Source organism: Ambystoma mexicanum, chromosome 9 (assembly GCF_040938575.1).
Source record: "Ambystoma mexicanum isolate Mex_15411 chromosome 9, UKY_AmexF1_1, whole genome shotgun sequence".
Lineage (NCBI taxonomy): Eukaryota > Metazoa > Chordata > Amphibia > Caudata > Ambystomatidae > Ambystoma > Ambystoma mexicanum.
Genome location: NC_090931.1, coordinates 296,448,442 through 296,472,164, shown reverse-complemented (window position 1 = coordinate 296,472,164; position 23,723 = coordinate 296,448,442). Strand labels below are relative to the sequence as shown.

The following is a 23,723-nucleotide window of genomic DNA, read 5'->3' as shown; positions in this document are numbered from 1 at the left end:
TGAGCTTAACAACATCTGTTTTTCTTTCGGAGGCTTCTCAGCTCTCACTAGCTTATCCCTCAGATTTTGTCCTCTTTTGAATGCCATCATGGGAGTTTTTGGGAATAATTCTTGTAGGAGAGGATCACTATGGAGAATACCCCAGTGCTTCTTAATGCATCTTCCCACTTGAAAACTCTGTCGGGAGTATTTAGAGATATAGAGTAACGGTGTTTCTTTGCTTTTAACTTTGGGGGTCAATAGTTGTTCTTTGCTTATGGCAGAAGATCTCTCTTTAGCTTGTGTCAAAACAGAGTGAGGATAACCCCTCTTCTCAAATTTATCCAAAAGTTTAGTGCACTCAACATCAAGTCCTGCTGGGTCGGAAATGATTCTTTTAAGCCTTAGGATTTGGCTATAAGGTAGACTGTCCAACATCGATTTCGGGTGAAAACTTGAGAAGTGTAATAAATTATTCACGTCAGTTGGTTTATGGTAGACATTCGTTGATATCCGGTTGTCTTTAATTTCTAGGCAGACATCTAGGAAGTGTAGAGACGGAGCCCCTATTTCCATGGTGAACTTAATGCTATGATGTATTGTATTAAGATAATTGAGGAATGATGTTAATTCCTCCTGTGTTCCACACCAAATACCAAAAATGTCATTGATGAAACGTTTCCATAGCAGTATCTTGTCTGACCAATCAATGTTTTCCAGGACGTGAGTGTGTTCAAATTTATACATGAATGTATTAGCGTATACTGGGGCCATTGCTGACCCCATTGATGTCCCCTTAATTTGTAAATAGTAAGTTCCTTGAAATCTAAAATAGTTGTTCTTGAGAATTAGATTCAGTAAATTCATGATAAGCTGTGGATCTCCTCTAGTTGCTTGTGAATTCAAAAGTAGCCACTCTACAGACAAAATCCCTTCATCATGCGGTATAGAAGTATATAGGCTACAGACATCCATGCTAAAGAGTATGCAGTCATCACTCAATGCTCTAACTTCTTGTATACAGTTAATGAAGTCAGTGGTGTCTTTAAGATAAGTTGGAATCACTTGGATCAGTGGTTGTAGTAAACGATCAATGTATATCGCCAAAGGATCAAATATACTCTCTGTTCCGGCCACTATGGGTCTGAGGGGAGGATCATTCCGGTTTTTGTGAATTTTTGGTAGTCCGTAGAACACTGGTGTGATAGGATGTTGATTAATAAGGAACTCACTTGTTTTAATACTGATCCAATCATTTTCTACAGCTTCTCCCACTGATTTCGCGATCAATGCACGTACCTTAATGATGGGGTCTCCATCTAACTTCATATATGTATTGGAATCATTAAGGAGTTCTAAGCATTTTTTAATGTAATCTATTGTCTCTGGGTGCACTTCTACCCTGTACCCTGCCCTTCTGCACTTCTTGTTTCGTACTTGCACAATCTCAGTGACACAAGGCCTGATAAGATCTTTGTCTTGTGCTCCCTTTGTTCTCCCTCCCTTGCCTTGTTGCGCCTTCAAACACTTGTGTATAGGTGCATAACAAATAACATCTCAATCAACACTCAATCATCCTCTTGAGCAGCATATTTCATGTCAAGGTGTGCTTTGGTGTCTGCTCCATTGAGATGAGAAAAAGACATTTCAGTGTCTGGAAGCAGCTTTGAGGGCAGTTCTGGAGCAGATGTGGCATGATATGAAAAACCAATGGCAGCACCCCCATCTATATGTACACTTTCAACTGCTGGCAAAGAGCCTACCTTCAAGTCGAAGGGTGATGGGGCTCTCGGTTCAAGTAGTTTTTATACATTGGTCAGTTCAGGCATCGGAACACCAGATTAAGAAATCCTGGTTCCATAACTATCTGACCAGGTGGAGGCAGAAGGGAGGTTTAAATATCGTAACCAATAATGTTCTGGGGTAGGATACAACCTGAGAGCCGGCACCTGGAAGAGGGGCCTAAAATCCATTTGTCAGCTGGAACAGAAGAACCGCTTACTGAGGACAAGGGAGACGGCAGTATTCCTTCTGACTTTCTCATGGGAGTCAGTGGAACAGACTGCAGAGGAATTCTGTGCAAGTAATTGTAACCGATTCCACAGCCCAAGTTCCCTTCACCACCCCAGGCTCCATTGGCCGCCAGAACAATGTCTCTGCCGGACTCTGTCTTGGTGTTCTAAAGCATGAGCTTCAAGGGTTCCCCTCGCGTGATTCAATTAATGCGTAGAAATCTTCAGACCCTTCAAGTATTTGGTCCGAATCAACAATGTAGTCTGTATGGGGCTGAAGGTCAGCTAAAGAGGTAGGCTAGTTGGGTTCTACATCCAGCACATGCCATACACATTCATTGACGCCTTGGAAGCTGCAGACCCTCGCACTAAACCTGAGCAAGCCCTGTCCGCCTGACATGTTGTTGGGAATAACTTCCACCTCCATTTATTTTCATGTTATTGGTGTTCTAGACTTCCAGCTTCGCTGGTTTCTCTGCATTGGCCTTCGGCAAGTCTTTAAATGTGTTGTTGACCTTGTTCGGCCTTGCATGGATGTACTATTGAGATTATGAAATCGACGATTGGCTCCAGGCCTCCATGCTGAATAGGAGAGTTCTCTTGCACCCCCTGCACTTGAAAATCCTCCATACCCCCCATGGGCTCTTGGGTGCGGCTCAGAGAGCTGCTCATGTTAGTGAAGTCTGGTCTGCAAGTCCTCGCACAGACTGGACTAGAAGAGGTGTGTGCAACATTGCTAATCAAATGGGTTTGTTTGGTAATCAAGAACATTTTAATTGGCAAACTCTGATAATCAATTTTTGAAAATTATGCCTTGTCTGGTCTCCCTCCTCTTTGGCTATCTTCCCTAGCCTGGTATCACCTGCATGTTCACTTAGGTTCAGTCTTGTATCCTCACTTGGTGATGATTTTAAAAACGCATGGTTTTATTGTGTTTGGTTAAAGTTTTGAATTAACAAAATCAACATTTACAATATCACAAATAAACATCAAATTTAAGAATGAGATGATTTCATTAATATGAGCTTCAAAGCAAAGTCCCGTTTTTAAAAATGTTCCCTCCAGAAATGGCTGAAACCTTCAACTTGCCCCTTGATTTTCACTTGGCAACCTTGACTGGTCATGAGCAATGCAGCACTACATGGTCTGGCTACTTCCCCAAAGGTCAACTTAATGTTGCCATGAGGCTACGAAAAAAATCGAAAGGTAGCACATCTCATCCATGCTGATTGGTTGTCAATGGTTTTCTTTGCCGTGTAGGATCATCTTCAAGGTTTGCTGCCTGACGTATAAGGCACTTATCAGTGGTCTGTGATTTTAACTTGTCATACAAGTTCAAAATTGACCCCAGTTCTTGCTCTTTAATAAGCGCAAGTTAGTGAGGGACCTTTGTTTAGCAGGTTCTCTTTATTTTCTTTTTAAGCCTTGTCCATGACCATCTCCAACCTCCCAAACCCTTTTGATCCATGCGTTATGCTTCTGCCCAATTATCCTAACCGTAGCCCTCTGAAACACCGTCTTTCCAGGTGTGCTTTGCCTAATTTCTGAGATGCCTCAATCTGCCCTTAAATTAGCATTGTATTACTATGCCACACAAATTGGGAGGGAGAAGGGAGAGGGGAGAGGAAGACCCCGAGACCTCGACCGAGACCCCACAACTTTTATTTTGTTACCTTATGCAAGATTTAAATACTGCATGAGTGTGTTCTCATTTCCTAACAACATTATGTGTGCATATATTGATACAGTTCGTACCTGGAGGATGTCATTTTTTTTTCACCTCTAATTCCTGAAAGTGATTTTACTGGGAATAGCGTAAAACTATTTGTTTGTAAAATAAATTCACTGTTCTGTTGTGAAGTTTACAAGCTATTTCAAAAAAAGGTAGCGGGCGCTCCTCGCCAGAAGGAACATGGCAGGATAACCAGTTCTGAGATGAGAGTTTGCAGCACACACTTTTTTCTCACTGTACCTTTCACAGATGGGAAATATCCATTTGCATATCAGTCTTTGTCCCGCCGACATGGGCAGTCCAGCACCGAAATGCTATGGCAAATCCTCTCTGAACAAGTTTACAAGCTAACAAGCTTGAAAATACTTGCTCTATAGCTACTTCCAAGGTAAATTCAAACATGTCCATCTGTAATGTTCCCAGATAAGAGCAATGGGCAGTGAAATTTTTTTTTTTATAGAAATGTCTTAGACTGTGGACTACAGTTTGTATTTGTTGAAATACATTTGGATCAATTGTAGCTGTGAAAAAAAGCTGTTAAACTTGCTGATGATTTTAGCATGAGGGGGGGGAAAATACTCTGATAATTTGTGGTTGTTTCAAACCGTTGTGAAGTTTCATTTCAAAAGTAGGCTATCATTGATGTATTTGATTATTGTGTTCAAAATGTTTGTATTGTCATGCATGAATGTGTTCACTTCACTGTGTCTGGGTGACAACCAATTTTTGAGGGTCTTTAATATCTGCTGGTACAAGTATACAGATAAATCAAAATCACATTTATACACTGATTGCAGCTCAATAATAGTGATTGAATTGTCCCATCTTGCTTTTCATAGCAGATTTTCTTTCTCGATAATCTGTAATTCACATTTTCCCCTAAAAATAACCAATAACTGCTATCCATTATGTAAGAGATTTTGGTGTTTTGAAGGAGCATTTGTAAAGCGTGCTGTGCAATAAAAAAAAACTCTACGCTCTTTGGTTTCACGCTGGAATGTAAAAAAATTATCTGCACAGCCTCGCTGCGTTTGAATATTTGATTCTGACAACTCTGTGCAAAGACATGTCTAAACCTTTTGGAAATGAAAATGAGTTTAAGATTTTTTTCTTGTGTATGTGTAGTACAACTTGATGCCTCGGAACCAATTCAGAAAACTATTCTCCTGAACTAACTGGATATTGTTAACCAAAAAACCTGCTGCATACCAAAAGGTCTTTCAAGCCGTATCTTTTTTTGAATTTCTTTAACTTTATTTAGACACTTGGTATGCAATACAACATAACACAGAACTGCTTGCATGAATGAGAGCCATACACAGTATTGTTACAGTGGTGTTAAAGGAATAGTGTGCTCAAAAATGTTATTGTCTTTAAAGATGGCTTGCATTCTCTGCTCTCTGCGTCTCCGGCAATAACTAAGCAAAAGCTGTTGTAATATAATCTGCCAGCAGGTGGCTTTTACTTCATTATTGCTGCGAGGGCAGAGATGAACACGAGCACAGGAGGCTTGTCCATTTCACAAAATGGATGCCTCCTAGTGCTTGAAATTATTGGGTTTAAATATGATTTACTCAAAATTTTACATAGGAACATTCTTCAAAAAGATGTTTAATATATATTTTTGATTATTGCCCATCTTTTAAGACACTACAATTTTTGAGCGCACTATTCCTTTAACAAATGCATTTTTACCAAGACAATAGGAATGGACGGTAAGGGATAAACTCCTTCGACTTTCCTAATATTCAGACTCCACGCTCTGCATCCCTGCTACTATGCTGCAGAATATAATCCTGATAATGCATGAATAAATGTATATATTTGGCCCGGTTCCCTACCGGTTGAAGGGAGGTGTAGACATCTTCGTATAAATGTATATATTTGGCCCGGTTCCCTACCGGTTGAAGGGAGGTGTAGACATCTTCGTATATATTGGCCAATGTCAACATATCTAGCCAGTTCGCACGGGTCGGCTGTGCATTTTCTTTCATCTGAGCAGTATCTCTAGCAGCCAGTAGAAACTTGATGTGGAGAAATATGCATTCTAATCCTCCTATTTCGCTGTAGCAGCCCAGAAGGACCCACCTGGGATCCACAGGGCTATCAAGGTCTATCACTTGGGATAGTTTCATTCATACATGTGTCCAGTATTGCGTGAGTCCTGGGCAGGACCAGAAAATATGCATATGATCTGCCTCAATACTCAATAGACTTACATCTTGGACAGCCCAGCTCATTCACTCCACTAAACGTATTCAATACTGCAGGTATGTAAGGCAATTTATGCACAATCTAAAACCTTATAAATCTGGGTTCCCTTGGACTCACACTGTACTAGGTTATTGAATGTCTCAACAAACCTGTTGCACAACTGGATCACGTGTAGAAAATCCACACACTTGTGCAGGGGAGGTACCTCGGGGAACACTGGCCATTTCCAGAGAGCAGCCCGAACCTGCATATATTTGAGGAGCACTGTGGAACTACGGCCCGCCCTCTCCTGTAGGTCACGACTATGAGAAATCTAACCTCTTTGAATAGGTCTCCCATCTGCACATGTCATCCCCTTTCCCATCAAGTTGCGGTTTGATGTCCAGTATGCACCAGATCTGTGTGTCCCGGCAGTAAGGACTGGTCCACTTCAATCTTTCCTAAAATCCTCAACCAAGCATCCCTAATGGATCGAACAGGCACAGATCTGTATACCCATGCCTATGCAGAGCCACCTCATGCTGCATAGACACAGTGCTCTTTTCCCTATCCGCACGTGCAGGTAGTGGGTGCACCACCCACATCAGTGTATAGCAAAACTGACCCAGACAAAAAGGTAATATAGTTCAAAATCAGGCATCTGAATACCCCCCTGGGTGTATGGTTTGGTCAGATCAGCAACTTGCATTCATGGTGGCCTCCACCCCAGATCCCATATAAAGCCAGTTCTCCAGCATGGGGTCTGGCATGGATTCACATGCTCATGAATATTCCCCGTTGTCAGGCTGGGAATCCTCGGTAAAGAAAAAATCAGTATCAGTTTCGTTTCTGATCTGTCTTTCGTAGTAGTAACCAATCACTGATCTCTGCGTCATACTGACCACAGCCAATGACTGCCCTCTACCTAGGCCCCGCCTCTGGCAGCCATCTTCAGATTTTTACCGCACGTTCAAGTGTTGGGAGTCCTCGTGCTTAGCTCTAGAGCTTTTACTGCGTGTTTCGCACTTTTTCCGGTGAATTTTCACATTTTTTCGGTTAATCGAGCCTCAAGCTCCACCGTTTCTACTCCCGTTAACGGCTACCCGTTGCGGGATTTTCCTACGCCCCTCAAGGGTGAAGATTTCGTCGAATCAACTTCTTGGAGGATTCCAGAAGATTCGCGGCCTACTTCGAGATGGCCCAGGATGCGAGTTCGTCGCCCGGACCCAAGCTGTTTCGCAGCTGCCCTGGATGCGGGCTGCAGAATGTGTTTAAGGAAGACGAACATTTGCGATGCCTCTACTGTCTTCATGGGGACAAGACTCATGTAGAGAAGGACTGCCAGTTCTGCAAGAACTTGTCGGAGCGGACCATGAGGGACCGTCGATCCCGTCTCGCAAGCTGGTTGGAGAAGGGCTCGACGGGTGAGAAGAAGAAGAAAGGGTCCGAGCGGGCTTCTAAGTCCTGTGCGGGTGCCCCGGTGACTGGGGCCGAACACCAGGCCAATCGACGCGAGTCATCTGGTCCCGGGAGCGCCGAAAGGTCGGGCTCTTCGGTCGCCAGGCAGGGCGCACCTTCCCCGGCACCGTCAACCACGAGCCAACGCTCCGGTTCGGGGAAGAGGAAGTCCGAGACCCTGGGTAAGCTTCGGGAGAAGCCCCGTCCGATCTCGGAAGAGGGGGAGCGAGGCGTCGCCCCTCCCCCGAAGGAGAGGGCCCGGGACGCACCTAAGGTGGTGAAGGCCCCTACCCAGCAGGCGAAGGCCTCTATCGAGGCTATCGCGGCGACTCTGGCCAAGCCGGCAGAGACACCGCCAGCGGAGACCGCCTCCGGGACGAGTTTCCCTGCCGCCAAGGAGGGAATCCTCTTTTCAGCCCATCGTCGTGGTCGCCATGATGGAAGAAGCGAGGGGGGGCACGGTGCCCTCTTCGAGCTCTGACTCAGCCTCGGAGGAGGAACTGACCGAGGCCGTAGGAACCTCGAAGTCCAATTCGAGAAGGTTCGATCCCGTCAGGAAGATCCTCGGGAGATAACCGAGGAAGACGACGATGGTGAGGAAGAGCGGCCTTCCCTTCCGGTGCAGCCGGATCCTAGGCCTCAGGATGGCTCGGCGGACATTTTGTCTGCCATCCAGTCCTTATGCTCTGAGATAAGGACGAGATTCCCACGGCCCAGGCCGGAGGACCCGCAACCTGGCCCGTCGGGAAGTCCTCAGAACAAACGACGGAGGACCCAACCCTCTCCTCCGCTCGCCCCCGTAAGGCCTACAGTTCCCTCCTCATCCTCCCACGAGTCGGGAGATGACGGTGCGTTGGGCTCGACGACGGGTTCTGAGGGCGACGGAACGGGTCTCACGACTCCCGTCGCACGGGCCTCGCCGCCCAACGAGATTGGCTCATTCCACGCCATGATTGCCAGGGCGTCCGAATTGTTCCAGCTCTGCCTGGAGGAGCAGAAAAAGGAAGGTTTCCTCTGTCAGCGCCGGGAGGCCAAGAGGAAGACGGTCATCGTGGTGCCCCTAATCGTTGACATCTGGGAGGAGGGCCTGTCGGTTCTCAAGAACCCCTCCACGGCACCAGCCAAACGGGACCGGTACGAGAAGAAGTACCGGGTCCCCGAAACCGCTCCCCTGTGCCTCAGGGCCCAGCCAACGCCAGACTCGGTCGTCTCGGCGGCGGCGAAGAAGAAAGCGGCAGGGTCAGGAGCCTCGACGTCGAATTCCCCGCCGGATGGCGAGGGAAAGAAGTTGGACGCCATGGGGCGGCGGGTCATTTTGTCAGCGGCGACGACGATCAAAGCGGCCAACGCCCTGGCGATCGTGGCCCGTTACGACAGGGAGCTCTGGTTTAAGCTGGCCCCCATATTGGACTTCCTGCCGGACGACAAGAGGTCCGAGGCTCTGGAAATACTGCAAGAGGGCGAGGTGGCGTCGGACCACGCCATAACGGTGGCAACCGATATTGCCGATACTGGGTTCCGCCAGCTGGGCAACAGCGTTTGCCTACGACGACGGGGTTGGCTCCAGGCGACCGACTTCCGTCAGGACGTCCAGACCAGGGTGTTGGACATGCCGTTCGACGGCAGCAACTTGTTCGGGAAGGCGGTGGACGAATCCCTCCAAGCCATAAAAACGGACACGGAGACGCCCCGTGCCCTAGGAGCCCTTCAGCAACGACGGCCCTTTCGGAGCTCCGGAGGCAGACAGGGTGCCTGCAAGGGATCCAGCGGTGGCACGGCCTCCTACCGCCAGGCGGCACGTTCCTCGTCTCAGGAGGCCTACTGGGGTCGCGGCAAGCAGGGAGCGCCTCGCCGCCGTCGGCAAGGTGGCCAGGGTGGCAAGGCCACCACCTCCAAGCAGGACTGAACCGGCCGTGGTCTCGGGCCCCCACCGAAGCACCCCGGTGGGAGGCCGGATGACGAACTTCGTCGGCGTGTGGAAGTCCATCTCCACCGACCGTTGGGTGCTGGATACCCTGGCAAGAGGACACTCTATCGAATTCCTGAAGAAGTGCCCTCACGTTCCACCTGTGGCCAGGAAGGAAAATCACATTGTTGGAACAAATACATCAGATCACAAAAGTTCAGGATGGTCACCCTCCAGCACGTACTGGGACAGCTGGAGGAAGGCGACTTTCTATCGTCGTTGGACCTGGAGGATGCATACTTCCACGTTCCCATCCTCAAAAGTCACCGAAAGTTCCTCAGGTTCGTCGTCCAGGGACGCCACTACCAATTCAGAGCACTGCCGTTCGGATTGAAGTCGGCCCCCAGGGTCTTTACCAAGTGCCTAACACCAGTGGCGGCGCGGCTGCGCCTGCAGGGAATTCACGTCTACCCCTACCTGGACGACTGGCTCATCCGCTCAAGGACGAGGGAACTCGCCGTCGAACACACTGCGAGGACCGTCCAGCTACTCACAGACCTGGGATTCGCCATAAACTACCCAAAGTCCCACCTGGTGCCGTCACAGGTGGCCCTTTTTCTGGGAGCGAAGCTCGATACAGTGAGGCGCCTGGCGGCCCCGTCGGAAGAACGGACGAAGACCATTCTAGGCAAAGTGCAGCGCCTGCTTGCCACGGACGTGGCCAGGGTGAGGTCCATCAAGTCCCTCCTGGGGATGATGTCCTCTTGCATCTACCTGGTGCGCCTCTGCGGACTACGGATGCGCCCTCTTCAAGAATTTCTCGACGCCCGTTGGATGCAGGCGACGGGCACCTTCGAAGACAGGGTCCCCCTCAACGAGGTGTTCCGGCGGGCGATTCAGTGGTGGGGCGTTCGAGCGCACCTCACGGTGGGCAAGGACTTTCAGACGCCGGCGTACCAGGAGACGGTGACGACGGACGCCTCCCTGGAAGGTTGGGGCGCCCACACCGGAGATCTCCACGCAAGAGGCCTCTGGCTCCCGGAGGAGAGGCTCCTGCACATCAACGTCCTGGAACTCCGAGCCGTGTTCTGGGCTCTCAAATCGTTCCTCCCGTCGCTCAAGGGCAAGGTGGTGCGGATCTTCACGGACAACACCACGACAATGTTTTACATACGGAAGCAGGGAGGCACCAGATCCCCAGTCCTATTCAAGGAGGCACAGGATCTGTGGCACTGGGCGGTCGCCCAGGGGATGTTCCTGGTTCCCTTCCACCTGGCAGGAGAAAGAAACAACATCGCCGACTCGCTCAGCAGGGAGCTGCGCGCGTGTCACGAGTGGGAACTGCGCCAGGATCAGGTGGATCAACTCTTCCGACGATGGGGCAAACCCCAAATCGACCTGTTCGCAACAGCGACGAACTCGAAGTGCATGAGGTTCGCCAGCCAGTTTCCCCAGCCGAGAAGCATGGGCGATGCGTTCTCATTCCCCTGGGACGGCCTATACCTGTATGCGTTCCCTCCGTTGCCGTTGCTGCTTCGACTCATGAGCCAGCTCAAGAGGTCCCGGTGCAGGATGATCCTCGTCGCACCGGCGTGGCCGAGGCAGATCTGGTTCCCGGACCTTCTGGACTTGTCAACGTCCCCTCCCATCAAGCTGTCGGCGGACGTGGACCTTCTCTCCAGAGAAGGAGGCGCCATCTTCCACCACGACCCGGCGTCGCTGAACCTGCAGGCTTGGCTCCTGCAGCGCTAGAGTTTGGAGGCTACGATATACCGGCCGATTGCAGAGAGGTTCTTGCAAAGGCCAGGGCGTCCTCGACTCTCAAATGCTACGGTCATAAGTGGAAGAGGTTCTCTATCTGGTGCCGAGCACAGAAGATCAACCCCCTACGGATTACGGCCCCTCAAGTGCTGCCGTACCTGCTATCGCTGGCAAAGGCTGGGCTAGCCCATGCCTCCATTAAGATTCATCTGGCGGCGATCTCCAGATATACCGGAACCACAGGACGGACGTCCCTGTGGTCCCATCGACTGGTAAAAGAGTTTATGAAAGGACTGTTCCGGTCGTTCCCGCCGGTGAAGGCCCCGGCGTGGGAACTTAACGTGGTGCTGACCAGGCTCATGGGGCCCCCATTCGAGCCGATGCACTCCGCACCGATGAAGTTTGTGTCGTGGAAGACTGCGTTCCTGGTGGCCATTACCTCCGCACGACGAGTGGGAGAGGTCCAGACCCTATCCTGCAAAGCACCGTACTTGACTTTCCATGCCTCGAGGGTGGTGCTTAGGACGCACCCCTCCTTTATGCCCAAGGTGCCGTCGGACTTCCATCTTAACGGGCCCTTGGTGTTACCTGTTTTCTTCCCGTCTCCTTCGTCGCCGGCCGAGAGGACTTTGCACTCGCTGGATGTGGCTAGAGCGCTGAAGTTCTACGTTACCGCACGAAGAGTTTCCGGAGGACATCACAGCTGTTCGTGAACTTTGGACCTGTGAATCAAGGGAAGGCTCTCTTGAAGTCTTCTATTTCCAGATGGCTCTCCGGCTGCATCATGCACTGTCGCCGGTTGGCTAACCGACCGCTGCCAGGCCGTCCGAGAGCCCATTCGACCAGAGCGATCGCTGCTACTACGGCGTTCTTATCTGGTGTGCCCCTGCTGGACATCTGCAGGGCTGCTACGTGGAGGTCGACGCACACCTTCACGAGATTCTACTGCGTCGATCGGGATTCCAGGGAGGAGTCCAGGGTCGGCCAAGCAGTGCTGCGCAACCTGTTCGCTTAAGGTGAGCCTGGTGAGGAGGTAAGAGATGCTTAATGTTGAGTTTTTTGTATTGTTTAATGTTGAGCCTTTTGCCACCCCCCGTGGTTGTGCATGTGTGTACTGCTATTTATTCTTATATTCATGAGCATGTGAATCCATGCCAGACCCCATGCTGGAGAAGGAACAAGTTACTTACCTGTAACTGTTGTTCTCCAGCATGGGTCTGGCATGGATTCACATGCGAACCCTCCCGCCTACCCCTCTGCGGCTCTTCACTTGGTCATACTGCCACTTCACATGCTACCAAATCTGAAGATGGCTGCCAAAGGCGGGGCCTAGGTAGAGGGCAGTCATTGGCTGTGGTCAGTATGACGCAGAGATCAGTGATTGGTTACTACTACGAAAGACAGATCAGAAACGAAACTGATACTGATTTTTTCTTTACCGAGGATTCCCAGCCTGACGACGGGGAATATTCATGAGCATGTGAATCCATGCCAGACCCATGCTGGAGAACAACAGTTATAGGTAAGCAACTTGTTCCTTACTACTGAATTCAAGGCCTTGAAGAATGACTTGCACAATATTATAGGGACATTTAAAGAGTAGTAAACCAGCTTAGGCAGTGCCACCATTTTAAGTAGTGCAATCCTGCCCATCATAGATATCGGCATCTTCCCACCTTCTTAGAACCTCTCTTTTTTTTTCCCCACATGCAGCTACTTGCAGAAGTCTTGGCACATCCTGTTAATCCAGTTGTTGGTTCCTCCTAGAAGGATCATCAGAGGGCTGAGTTTTATCCTTCTGCTCAGAATCTCCTTGATTTCCATTTTACCTGAACCCAAACGCACTGCCTTTCTAAGATGAGCAGAGAATGTGCGTCAGATTGGCATGGCTGATGCTGCACAACCAGCAGTCATCGGAATATGGGAGACCTGATTTTTATTTCTATTGTCCAACACAGACGCAAGAGGGACCTCAATTGAATCCACCTTACTTTGAAATCACATGAGATTTTTTGTTTAACAGGATGTTATTCCATTCACTTTCTGTTGGTACCGTCTATATTTCCCTATGCAGTCTGTCTTTTTAGAGAATCAAGTGTGCACCATTCAGCTCATGAACCCAGCATATATTAAAGTTCAGTGAACTTTGTTTTTCAACTTAAGCCTGTTTTGATAGAGGGGCCCACCAATGTGGATGTTGCATGAGCCATGCGTCAGTGGCGTATCTCACACTTCCCATTACCAGCTCACTATTCCTATAATCTAATTCTACAGGTACTTTAATTCAGGTAAACGTATTATGCAGATGTCCTCATGGCAACCAACAATTTTTAGCAGCCCTTGTAGTACATGATTTCCCTGTGGTCCATACCTCTCGTTGCATTCCTCTCTAGAAGGGCTTTGTTTGGGATGACTCCTCACCCCCATCACTGTTCTCCCAGTTGTTTACTCACTGTAGGATTGTAGACTGATGACATAGCCCTATGTTTGGTAGCTTACAGACACCCTCTTTCTCTGGCCTGGCCTGTGCAGTATTTGTAGCAACATGGTGTGATGAATCAGCAATGATTCCAGAAAACCTGGCCTGGGACCCTTCTCATGTGGCCTGGGAAAGGCAGGCGCTTTCTGATCCTGACCCTGTGGATGGTGTTCAGCGGGAGCGTCACATGAGGGAAGTAGCAGGTGAGGATGAATGGGGAAACCCCCCTTATTCAACTTTCCCCGAGCATCCACTCTATTAGTGGCTTATTGTAAAACAGCAGAAATTATAACACCTAATTTTGCCATTAGGGACTTCAAGTCCCATATTTCCCTAGCTACTGGGACGAAGAAGAGTACTAGGGAGGTGCAATGTTGCATGAGTGGTCCGATCATTAATGCAGATGACCAACACCTGAGGGAGACAGGGCGCTTTAAAAAGGTGCCCTCAGGTGTAGGCCATGAGAGAAGAGAAGGGCAGAGGAAGCAAGAAGCTGAAACAGCGTGGTTTGTGCAGGCAGAAGCTGGAGGAAAGAGAAGACACCAGGACCACTGTTCGGCATATATCAGGCTGCCAATCCTGAGGGTCTATGTGTCTCGAGTCCTGAAGTGCAGAGGTCATGCAGCGGGAAGCATTCAAGAGGGAAGCTTGCCCTCTGGGGACCTAATCTGCAGAGGCTGGGCAGCGGGTAGTGAAGGCGAGGGAAGCTTTCCGTCCCAGGAGGCCGTCTCAGTGGGCTGGTTGCGCCCAAGGGCCTCAAGGCTGTCTCTGGTAGCTGGCATGCAACAGAGGGCATCGGGAGTGAAGGGAGCTCCTGTTGTAAGTGGCGTGGATGATGGCGGACTAAAAAAAGCAGTTTGCCGGGTCGCAAAGAGCCACAGAAGCAGGAGTCTTGCGAGCGGGGAGGGGTTCGGGTCTACAAGCCCTACCTGGTGTGTTAACAAGCTGTTAGTGACCTCAGAGTGCTCCGTACCCACTTGCGTGGCCAAAGCAGGCATTCCGTGAATAAGTAGCAATCATAGTTACTTTCACTCATACGTGAAAGTACTTGTGAATTCCGATGCATTGAAAAACAGCAAAAGCAGCATTTGCGCACAAATGAAAGCAACTTTCAAATTCATTTTGAATACCAAACTATTGAAAACAATCGAAAACCAAGCCAAATTACTAACTTTAAATGTGAGTGTGTGGAAAACCAAACAATCCGGTGAGACTAAAATGAAGACAAAGACAATCCAGCAAATATAACCAACCACAGAAGGGGGTGGCTAATGAAAGGTACATAAATTGTGAAACTTGTTGCCTGTGCTTTGTACAACGTATGATAAAAACTGGGATCAACTCGCATTGCCAAAGTCAAGGGAAAAGCAGAATAAAACACTCATTGTCAACATTTGGTTACTTGTGCAGAAGGGAAACGAGAGTGTCAAAAAGGCTGCCCTTATGTGAAAGGATATTCAGGAGAGGAGCATTATTGGGATCTTTTTTTGTTTGTTTTTTTTTTTTTGTTCTTGTTTTCTCCTGAAAATGTGTCATTTTGAAGCTGTAAACTGTTAAATACTGTGAACTTTTGTGAGCCTTTGTCAGTAGATCTTAATTGCAAAAGCACCTGTTGTGAAAACGCTGTTCGGGCAAGGGAGTATACCCGGATGGCAGGCTTTTTGGAGGTTGTAGGCCTGGCATGGGAGGTAAACCAGGTAGAAGTTGATGAAGTGTTATGAATTGATCCTGACAAAGACACTTTATGTTTGTGGTGCTGAAGGAAGAACTGTGTAAAGCTATTACAAAGAAGTTAAATTTCTTCAGAACTTATCAGTTGCGGCAAATCATCCTCACCAAGACCATTATTGTTGCTATTGATGACTTGAGAAATTGTTCATCTAAAGAGGATAAATCATGAACTTGTGCAAGGAAAAGGAAGAGCCTTCTATGTATTGTGTTGAATCGTTGGAGTTGCTGTAATTTCAGTTTTAAGTTGCAAAGAACTGTGTTGGAACTTTGTTGCGAACCAGGATTTCCTTATATTCTTTTCTTGAACTGTGAAGCAGAATCCTGTTTAATCTGGGGAAGAGGAATTTGCCCTATAAGGAGACTGTGGTTACTTTACAAAGTTAATCATTATTGTTTTGAACTGCCATGCATTTCCTCATTTGTTTATTGTATGTATAAGTGTGAGCGCCATATATCCCTTGTGAGTGTTTCCTTTAGCTTATTTTAGGCAGGGAAATCCTTATCCGGGTAGGGATAGTGAGGCATTGAGAAACCTTCACAAAGTTGTCCAACTCGCATTTCTTACCCCTCACAATGGGCAGCTGGATACTGAAGCCCCCTTGAATGGTTTTTTCTCCGTTTCTTCCAATTAGTTAGGTTAAGGAATTGCTCTATGGAGTGATCTTTGTTTGCATCAAACTTGTGTCTGGAATTTTATTTAGTTACATTTTACCTTACCCCAAATGTAGCAAATTAACTTATCCAAGCTCTCCCAGTCTATTGCCAAATACACTAGTAAACCCCCTCAAAAGGTGCTCTGGGAAGGTTTGAGAGTATCTCCAAATATTTTAATAACTACACTGCCCATCTCAATGGCCAGTTATCCATATGGGCCGGAAAAGGTTTCTTGGCCAGGGTAGCACTTATGATTCTGCCTGGTTGATTTTTGTGTCCAGGAGGAAAAACATATTGCCCCAATGTTTCCAGAAGGGTTCATACTGTGTCGTACGTATTGCGATGCACATTTTTATATGTTCTCTGCTTATAGCATAATTTAGTAGTCCTGCCCATTTATATCTTTTCCTGTTGATCGCCTTCTTCTCAAACATTCCCGCAGGGGACACAAATGGGTGACCAGCACAGGTAATAATGGGCCACCCGTGTCTGGTACTCCATTCCTGCAATTGCGTTACCGCACAGGCCTCTGGCAAAATGTATAGAGATCAAACTACCCCTATACATTCTGAGACTAGCACAAATGCTTCCAGCGCTTTACACATGAATTTCCAGTTAATGTAATCAAATGCCTTCTCAGCATCTAGTGAGATAGGTGCCAATATTCCCCAATGAGTGTTTGAGTCTTTGTACGCCCAGCAAGGGGTCGATGTTATGAATATCTTACCTGCGCTTTATAAAAACTCACCAGTTTCTTTTTCATCACAAGGTTCAGTAGATTTGTAATGATCTTGGCATTTATCTTTTTGAATCTAGGTTGGTGAATGAGCTTGGCCTATAACTGGTCCAACCCTCTACGGGCTTCCTGTTTTTGACAGACCTTTCCCATTCTCTGATGTTGAGTTGCTGGCAAGTGCGTTTTTCTTGCTTTGTTGAAGATTCTTAATAGTAGTTTTCCCACATTGCTTTGGGAACACTTGTATAAATCTGTCAAAAACATCTAGCCCTGGTGACTTTATCAATGCAGGCTAGGAATTGCCTCCTTAAGGTCCTTTGGAGCAATGGGTTGCTCTAGCATTGCTGCATCCTTCTCTGACACCTTTGGGAGTGCAATCTTTCCCATGAATTTCTCAGTGTCCCTCTTTGTTGCCATAGTGTCCTCTGTATGTTATTGTTCTTGTTAGAGATGACCATTTGATCTAATGCGTTCCTCAGAGATGACCCTTGGTTCCTCGCTGAATGCCTCCTGATTCGGTAGGCTAAGAGTCATCGAGGCATTTCCACTTGATTCTGAGAAGTTGTCGCATTCTGAAGTGAGTATATTTAGCCGGTTTTGTGCATTCTGATGACCCTCTATTTTAGTGCTTGCAATTCTTACAGTTTATCATCTGATGAGCTGTGTTGATATTCAGCCCTTTTAGTCTGTACTTGTGAAATTTCTGTCACTTTCTTTCAAGCCAAGAACAATGATACACCCTGTAGAGCTAGGAATCCTAGGTTGGAATCCTGCTTACCCCACTTGAACATGTTTTGCGATCTCTGCCTTTTATTGAGCAGATGTAACTTTCCAATATAAAGTACTGAAGGTGCTGGGCGACGGTTTGAGTCCTTTTCCATTTCCTTTTGATGCTTTTCAGGGAAGTGAGGTCCTGCATCATCTCAAAGCTGTCTGAAATGTGGGTTAATGAGGTGAGCGTAAGGCCTAATTTTGCCAGGGGACGTTAACCATGGTGGGTGAATTGTGTTGGAAGAGTTGCAAAAACAATCCGGTTAAAGGGTAATTAATTGCGTGTTGGCTTCTGCTTGGCATGTCTGAGTAACCCCTTTTTGTGGTGTGGGTGAAGGAATACAAACCGAACTAAATGTCAGTCAGCACAGAATGCTGTTAATGGTTTATAGTCCAGAGCTCATTGGAGCTTTGTGCCAGAGGACTTCTCTTACCTTGCTTGTTGGGTTGTTGTCTTTTGTGCGTTGGTCCTAAGCAGGGGGAAAGTGCAGAGGGTTTGCCGTGCGAACAGGTGTTCCACTGGCCACTATGAATAAGTATAGTCAAGGGCACATGTGAAAGTTGATGCTATTACATTTGGGCTTCAATGGTGTTACTTTCCTTGGGTTTTATCCCGGGGTGCTGGTTGAGATTGTACCCCTTCCCACACCTCCCTCTTTGTGTAGACAAAGTGATTTGGCTGAATGTTGTGCAGTCCGATAAGGGGCCCAGTCATTGTGAGTGTGGAAGCTGCATATCCGCTTTGATTGCGTATGGGAATCCAGATTTGCAGGGAAGATTTGTTTCTGGACTTTTCTGAGGAAGGATTTGGGGCTCAATATCATCAGACTTCAAATGTTTAAACTCTGACTAAAACCCCTTTTTCAATTTTCCTGTTTGCATGCACTGATCGTGATCTGCCATCAGGGTTTTCCGGGGACTGTCTGGGAATGTGAAGTTTGACGATTTTCTTGGTTAGTTTGAACCAAATGCTGTTGAGAAGTAAGATTTTGTCTTTGCTTCTTTTCCTTTATGCTCCTTTTTTCCCATGTGTTCCCATTCATAGTTTCAGAGCTCTCGTGGCATAGCGTTGGTGCATACCTGTTACTGCTATCAATGCCTGTGAAAATCTCAGGCCGTTGTTTTTTCCTGTTTGTTTTCCTTTCTGGGCTATAACACCCCCGATCCCCCACAAATACATGTTAAGGCGGCACTATTTTCCCCTATCCATTTGTACGGGGAAATTCAGTATCCTGTGCATCCCCCAGTCTAGGGTTTGGGATCAGAGTCCAGACCAATGTTTGAATCCAGCCGATGGCCTGGAATTCTTTTCTGCTAGGTAGCTGATTGTAAGCAGGATTTACCTATTCCTTGATGGACTTCCTGATGATCGTGTATGGGTTTTGCAGAGCTGAGCAAATGTATCTCAAAGATCAGTCGGGATAATGAGCTTCAGGTGTTCGCACTTATACTTCAGATACCTTGGATTGACATATGGTGTATAACGTATGTACCATTCATTGAATTTAGCTCTGCTATTTCGGGTTCCAAGTGTTCGCCAAAGTAGCACCTTTCAACCTTTTCAATTTGCGTAACTTGGAAATTAAAAGACTAGCATTATCATTTCTTTTCCTTTTCTACTATTACATTAATATGTATTCTATTGTAGGAATTAATTATTTCTAAATGGTAACACTCTTATGGGGCAAGTGGATCTTTTTAACATCTGCACTGGAATAGTTTTAATAGCATTGCCTTTTTTGTAATTGATATTTAAAGGTGTTTAAGATTTATAATGAAAAGGCAGAGGAACTGCTAACATTCTGTTCCAACTGTTTTTAGTATTCTCCCTAGACCTGGGCGATATATCGGGTTTTGGAGATATATCGATATGTTTTCAAAATCGATATAGGATGAGACAATATTGTTAACATTGAGATATATACATACATTATTACATATACTATTTTATATTTACATTTCATTTTGATATTTAGATAGCTGTGTGTATTCTCAAACAGGAAGAGAAACCTGTATTTGCACTTTATTTTGATCAATGGCTTATAAACAAAGGTGTTTGTGACATCTCACATGTAGTTGGTGGCTTACAGTTTAGCATTTAACCCACATAAACAATATCTAGCTATATATTGTATATCGCCATTCAGCCCAATAATTCTCCCTTTCATGTATGTATATGCTGGGTTTTATATACTGCAATCCTAGCTGTAAATAGTAGAATATAGAATAGAGAAATAGTATGCAATTGGATGGCTAATGCATTATGGATAAAGTCACAAGGATATGTAGAGTGGGCATACAGTGGGCTACAAACAAAGGGATGCCGGTTAGGGGAGTAACGGTGGACACAGTCGGGAAGTTTCTGTAGATTAGCTGTTTTTAGAAGCTACATTTTCGGGTGATCCTGCGATCTGACATTCCTTACATGGCACCCATTGCAGCCCTTTCTGACCTGAATCCAAAGTATTCCTTTCTAGCTTCTAAAGCACATCTAAACCGTTGATTGGACCGCACTGCACAAACTCATTTAACTCCCATCTAAATGAGAAGCTAAAGGCATGAAGCCCATCAGACAGTCAGCAGATCGCAGCTTGCTGAAGGATAAAACCTGTTGCCATGCTCAACTCTTCCCCCCCCTATCCCCCCCAAAATAAGGTGGCTGCATGGCAAAACCTCTTCTCCATTCTTTGGTGCTTGCGCAAGTGTGTGAAGACCGCCTCCCTTCCCACCTTAACGATGATGGCGAACACTGACTGGGGAAGGCTGCAGCAGGAAGCAGCAGATGACAGCCACGACGCAATAGCAATTCATACTTTGTTGCAGCAGACAACCAGCAGCCTAACACAGGCCACGCAAGAGAGGGGTGCAGCACAGTCTCCAGGGAGCTACATGCTATTTAGAAAAGGAGGCCTTATTAATGAGGCTCCCACCAGCTTACCAGACTATTTATTTGTATAGCGCGTCAAACCCAGGGGCAACTGAGCTCTGTTCTTGCAATTTATACAGTTTTACAATTTATCAGCCATTTATAAATAAATAGTGATATTACAGGTTAATAGTCATAGCAATGGAAACTATACACATATATGAGAAATACTAATATGGGATCATAAGTCTATACAGATAATGGCATAGAATATACAGACATATATACAATGGTGATCGAGGACATGTGTGATATGGGTTAGGGAGTGGGAAGGTTGTGATCCTGGTTTAATAGCCAGGTTGTGAACTTATTACGGAAGACAATGAAGGAAGGTTCTGCCCTTATGGAGATGGGGAGTGTGTGCCATTTTTTTGCCGCCAAGACTGGGAAGCTGACCCCGCCTGCTCGTTGTTGGTTAAATCGACGCAATGTGACTGGGCAGATCTGCTAGGTCGCACTGATGTGGGTCGTGATATAGTGTCACAAAGGTAGAAAGGTGCCTGGTTTTGGAGGCATTTGTGTGTTGAGAGTGATTTGAAGTCTATTCTTTGCTTGATATTCAGCCATTATAAGTTCTGTCTAGCTGTTATAAAATGTTTCCTATGGATGTTGCAAGCTGATCTGACTGCATTATTTTGCATGACTTGCATTTTGTTAATGTTGTATTGGGATGTTCCTAGGTAGAGCGCATTACAATAGTCTAGCTTCGATAGTACTAAGGCTCTTGCCACTGAGATACAGTTGGTAGAGGATAGGTAAGGATGACAGGCTGTAATGAGCTTACATGTGTATGATGTAGCCAGGCTAAGGCATTGGTTTGTCTCGTGAGGGACAGTGTGGAATCAAGGTAAATACCAACAGGGTAATTCATAGAATTTCGCAGAAAAGTGTCGCAAGCGGCTGGCGCAGAGTGTCCGCGTGCGATTGTCTGCGCCAGGCACGTGCGCTAAAACCGATTTCCGCGCACAGCGTATTCATGGATACTAGGCTCCCAAACCAGCCGTGGCGCAGAGAATCGCAGCAACGCTGCAGCAGCGCCAGTAACCCCCCGAAGAACGCCCTCGCGCAAGGAAAAGCCATCAAAATCGCTAAATCATCGCAAAGGGCTGCGCTAACCCTGGACCAGTTCACCGGGCTGGCAAACAGCAAACGCCAAGCGGGGAACGTGTATTTCAGGGGTGCGCGGTAAGTTCCACACGCGATAGTCCCAGTGCGAGCAGGGTACGTGTATTTCAGGGGTGCGCGGGAAGTTCCACACGCGATAGTCCCAGGACGAGCAGGGTACGTGTATTTCAGGGGTGCGCGGGAAGTTCCACACGCGACAGTCCCAGTGCGAGCAGGGTACGTGTATTTCAGGGGTGCGCGTGAAATTCCACATGCGATAGTCCCAGTGCGAGCAGGGTACGTGTATTTCAGGGGTGCGCGGGAAGTTCCACACGCGATAGTCCCAGTGCGAGCAGGGTACGTGTATTTCAGGGGTGCGCGGGAAGTTACACACGCGATTGGGCCAGTGCGAGCAAGGTATGTGAATTTCAGGGGTGCGCCGGAAGTTCCACACGCGATCACAGCAGGGTACGTGTATTTCAGGGGTTCGCGTGAAGTTTCTCACGCGATCGGGCCTGGGGGAGCGTGCTACGTGTATTACAGGGGTTCGCGTGAACTTACTCACGCGATCGGGCCTGGGGGAGCGGGCTACGTGTATTTCAGGGGTTCGCTTGAATTATTTCACGCGATCGGGCCTGGGGGAGCGGGCTATGTGTATTACAGGGGTTCGCGTGAACTTCCTCACGTGATCGGGCCTGGGGGAGCGGGCTACGTGTATTTCAGGGGTTCGCGTGAACTTTCTCACGCGATCGGGCCTGGGGGAGCGGGCTACGTGTATTTCCGGGGTTAGCGTGAACTTTCTCACGCGATCGGGCCTGGGGGAGCGTGCTACGTGTATTTCAGGGGTTCGCTTGAAGTTGCACACGCGATTGTCCCAGTGCGAGCAGGGTACGTGTATTTCAGGGGTGCGCGGGAAGTTACACACGCGATACCAGCAGGGAATGTGTATTTCAGGGGTTCTGGGGAGTACTACACGTGAATTGGCCGTGTGGGTCCTCCCAGGTGTACGCTCCACAACCTCCACGGCCCCTGCAGGCAGCCCACACCACGGGGGACTACCCTGCACCCCTGCTCATGTCCCGCAGGCAGCCCATTCACCATGGGCATGCCCCCCAGCCAACCCACATGTCACCTTGCACTACTGATCAACAATGCATGTCTCCCACCATCCCCACCCTCCAGCAGATCAGGGGCAGCCTCCAGCAGGCCCCCACTCATGTCTCCCACCACCCCCACCCCCCAGCAGTGCAGGGGCAGCCTCCACCAGGCCCCCACTCATGTCTCCCACCACCCCCACCCCCCAGCAGTGCAGGGTCACCCGCCACCAGGCCCCCACTCATGTCTCCCACCACCCCCACCCCCCTGCCACCATGGCCAGCCCCCACCAGGCCCCCACTCATGTCTCCCACCACCCCCACCCCCCAGCAGTGCAGGGGCAGCCTCCACCAGGCCCCCACTCATGTCCCCCTGAACCCCCACCCCCCGGCAGTGCAGGTTCACCCTCCACCAGGCCCCCACTCATGTCCCCCTGCACCCCCACCCCCCAGCATCCAGGGTCACCCTCCACCAGGCCCCCACTCATGTCTCCCACCACCCCCACCCCCCGGCAGTGCAGGGTCACCCTCCACCAGGCCCCCACTCATGTCTCCCACCACCCCCACCCCCCAGAAGTGCAGGGTCACCCTCCACCAGACCCCCACTCATGTCTCCCCCACGCCCCAGCAGTGCAGGGTCACCCTCCACCAGGCCCCCACTCATGTCCCCCTGCACCCCCCAGCATCCAGGGTCACCCTCCACCAGGCCCCCACTCATGTGTCCCACCACCCCCACCCCCCTGCCACCATGGCCAGCCCCCACCAGGCCCCCACTCATGTCTCCCACCACCCCCACCCCCCGGCAGTGCAGGGGCAGCCTCCACCAGGCCCCCACTCATGTCTCCCACCACCCCCACCCCCCGGCAGTGCAGGGTCACCCTCCACCAGGCCCCCACTCATGTCTCCCACCACCCCCACCCCCCTGCCACCATGGGCAGCCCCCACCAGGCCCCCACTCATGTCTCCCACCACCCCCCCAGCAGTGCAGGGTCACCCTCCACCAGGCCCCCACTCATGTCTCCCACCACCCCCACCCCCCTGCCTCCATGGCCAGCCCCCACAAGGCCCCCACTCATGTCTCCCACCACCCCCACCCCCCGTCAGTGCAGGGTCACCCTCCACCAGGCCCCACTCATGTCCCCCTGCACCCCCACCCCCCAGCATCCAGGGTCACCCTCCACCAGGCC

The 23,723-nt window shown here is 48.7% G+C and overlaps 1 protein-coding gene and 1 pseudogene across 1 annotated transcript in view; one reads left to right on the top strand and one right to left on the bottom strand.

Annotated features, from left to right (window-relative positions):
• Nucleotides 1-23,723, top strand: part of AATF (apoptosis antagonizing transcription factor) — an 813,649-nt gene that overhangs the window by 91,511 nt on the left and 698,415 nt on the right. The window lies entirely within an intron of this gene.
• Nucleotides 1,874-2,663, bottom strand: LOC138489525 (Golgi reassembly-stacking protein 1 pseudogene; annotated as a pseudogene).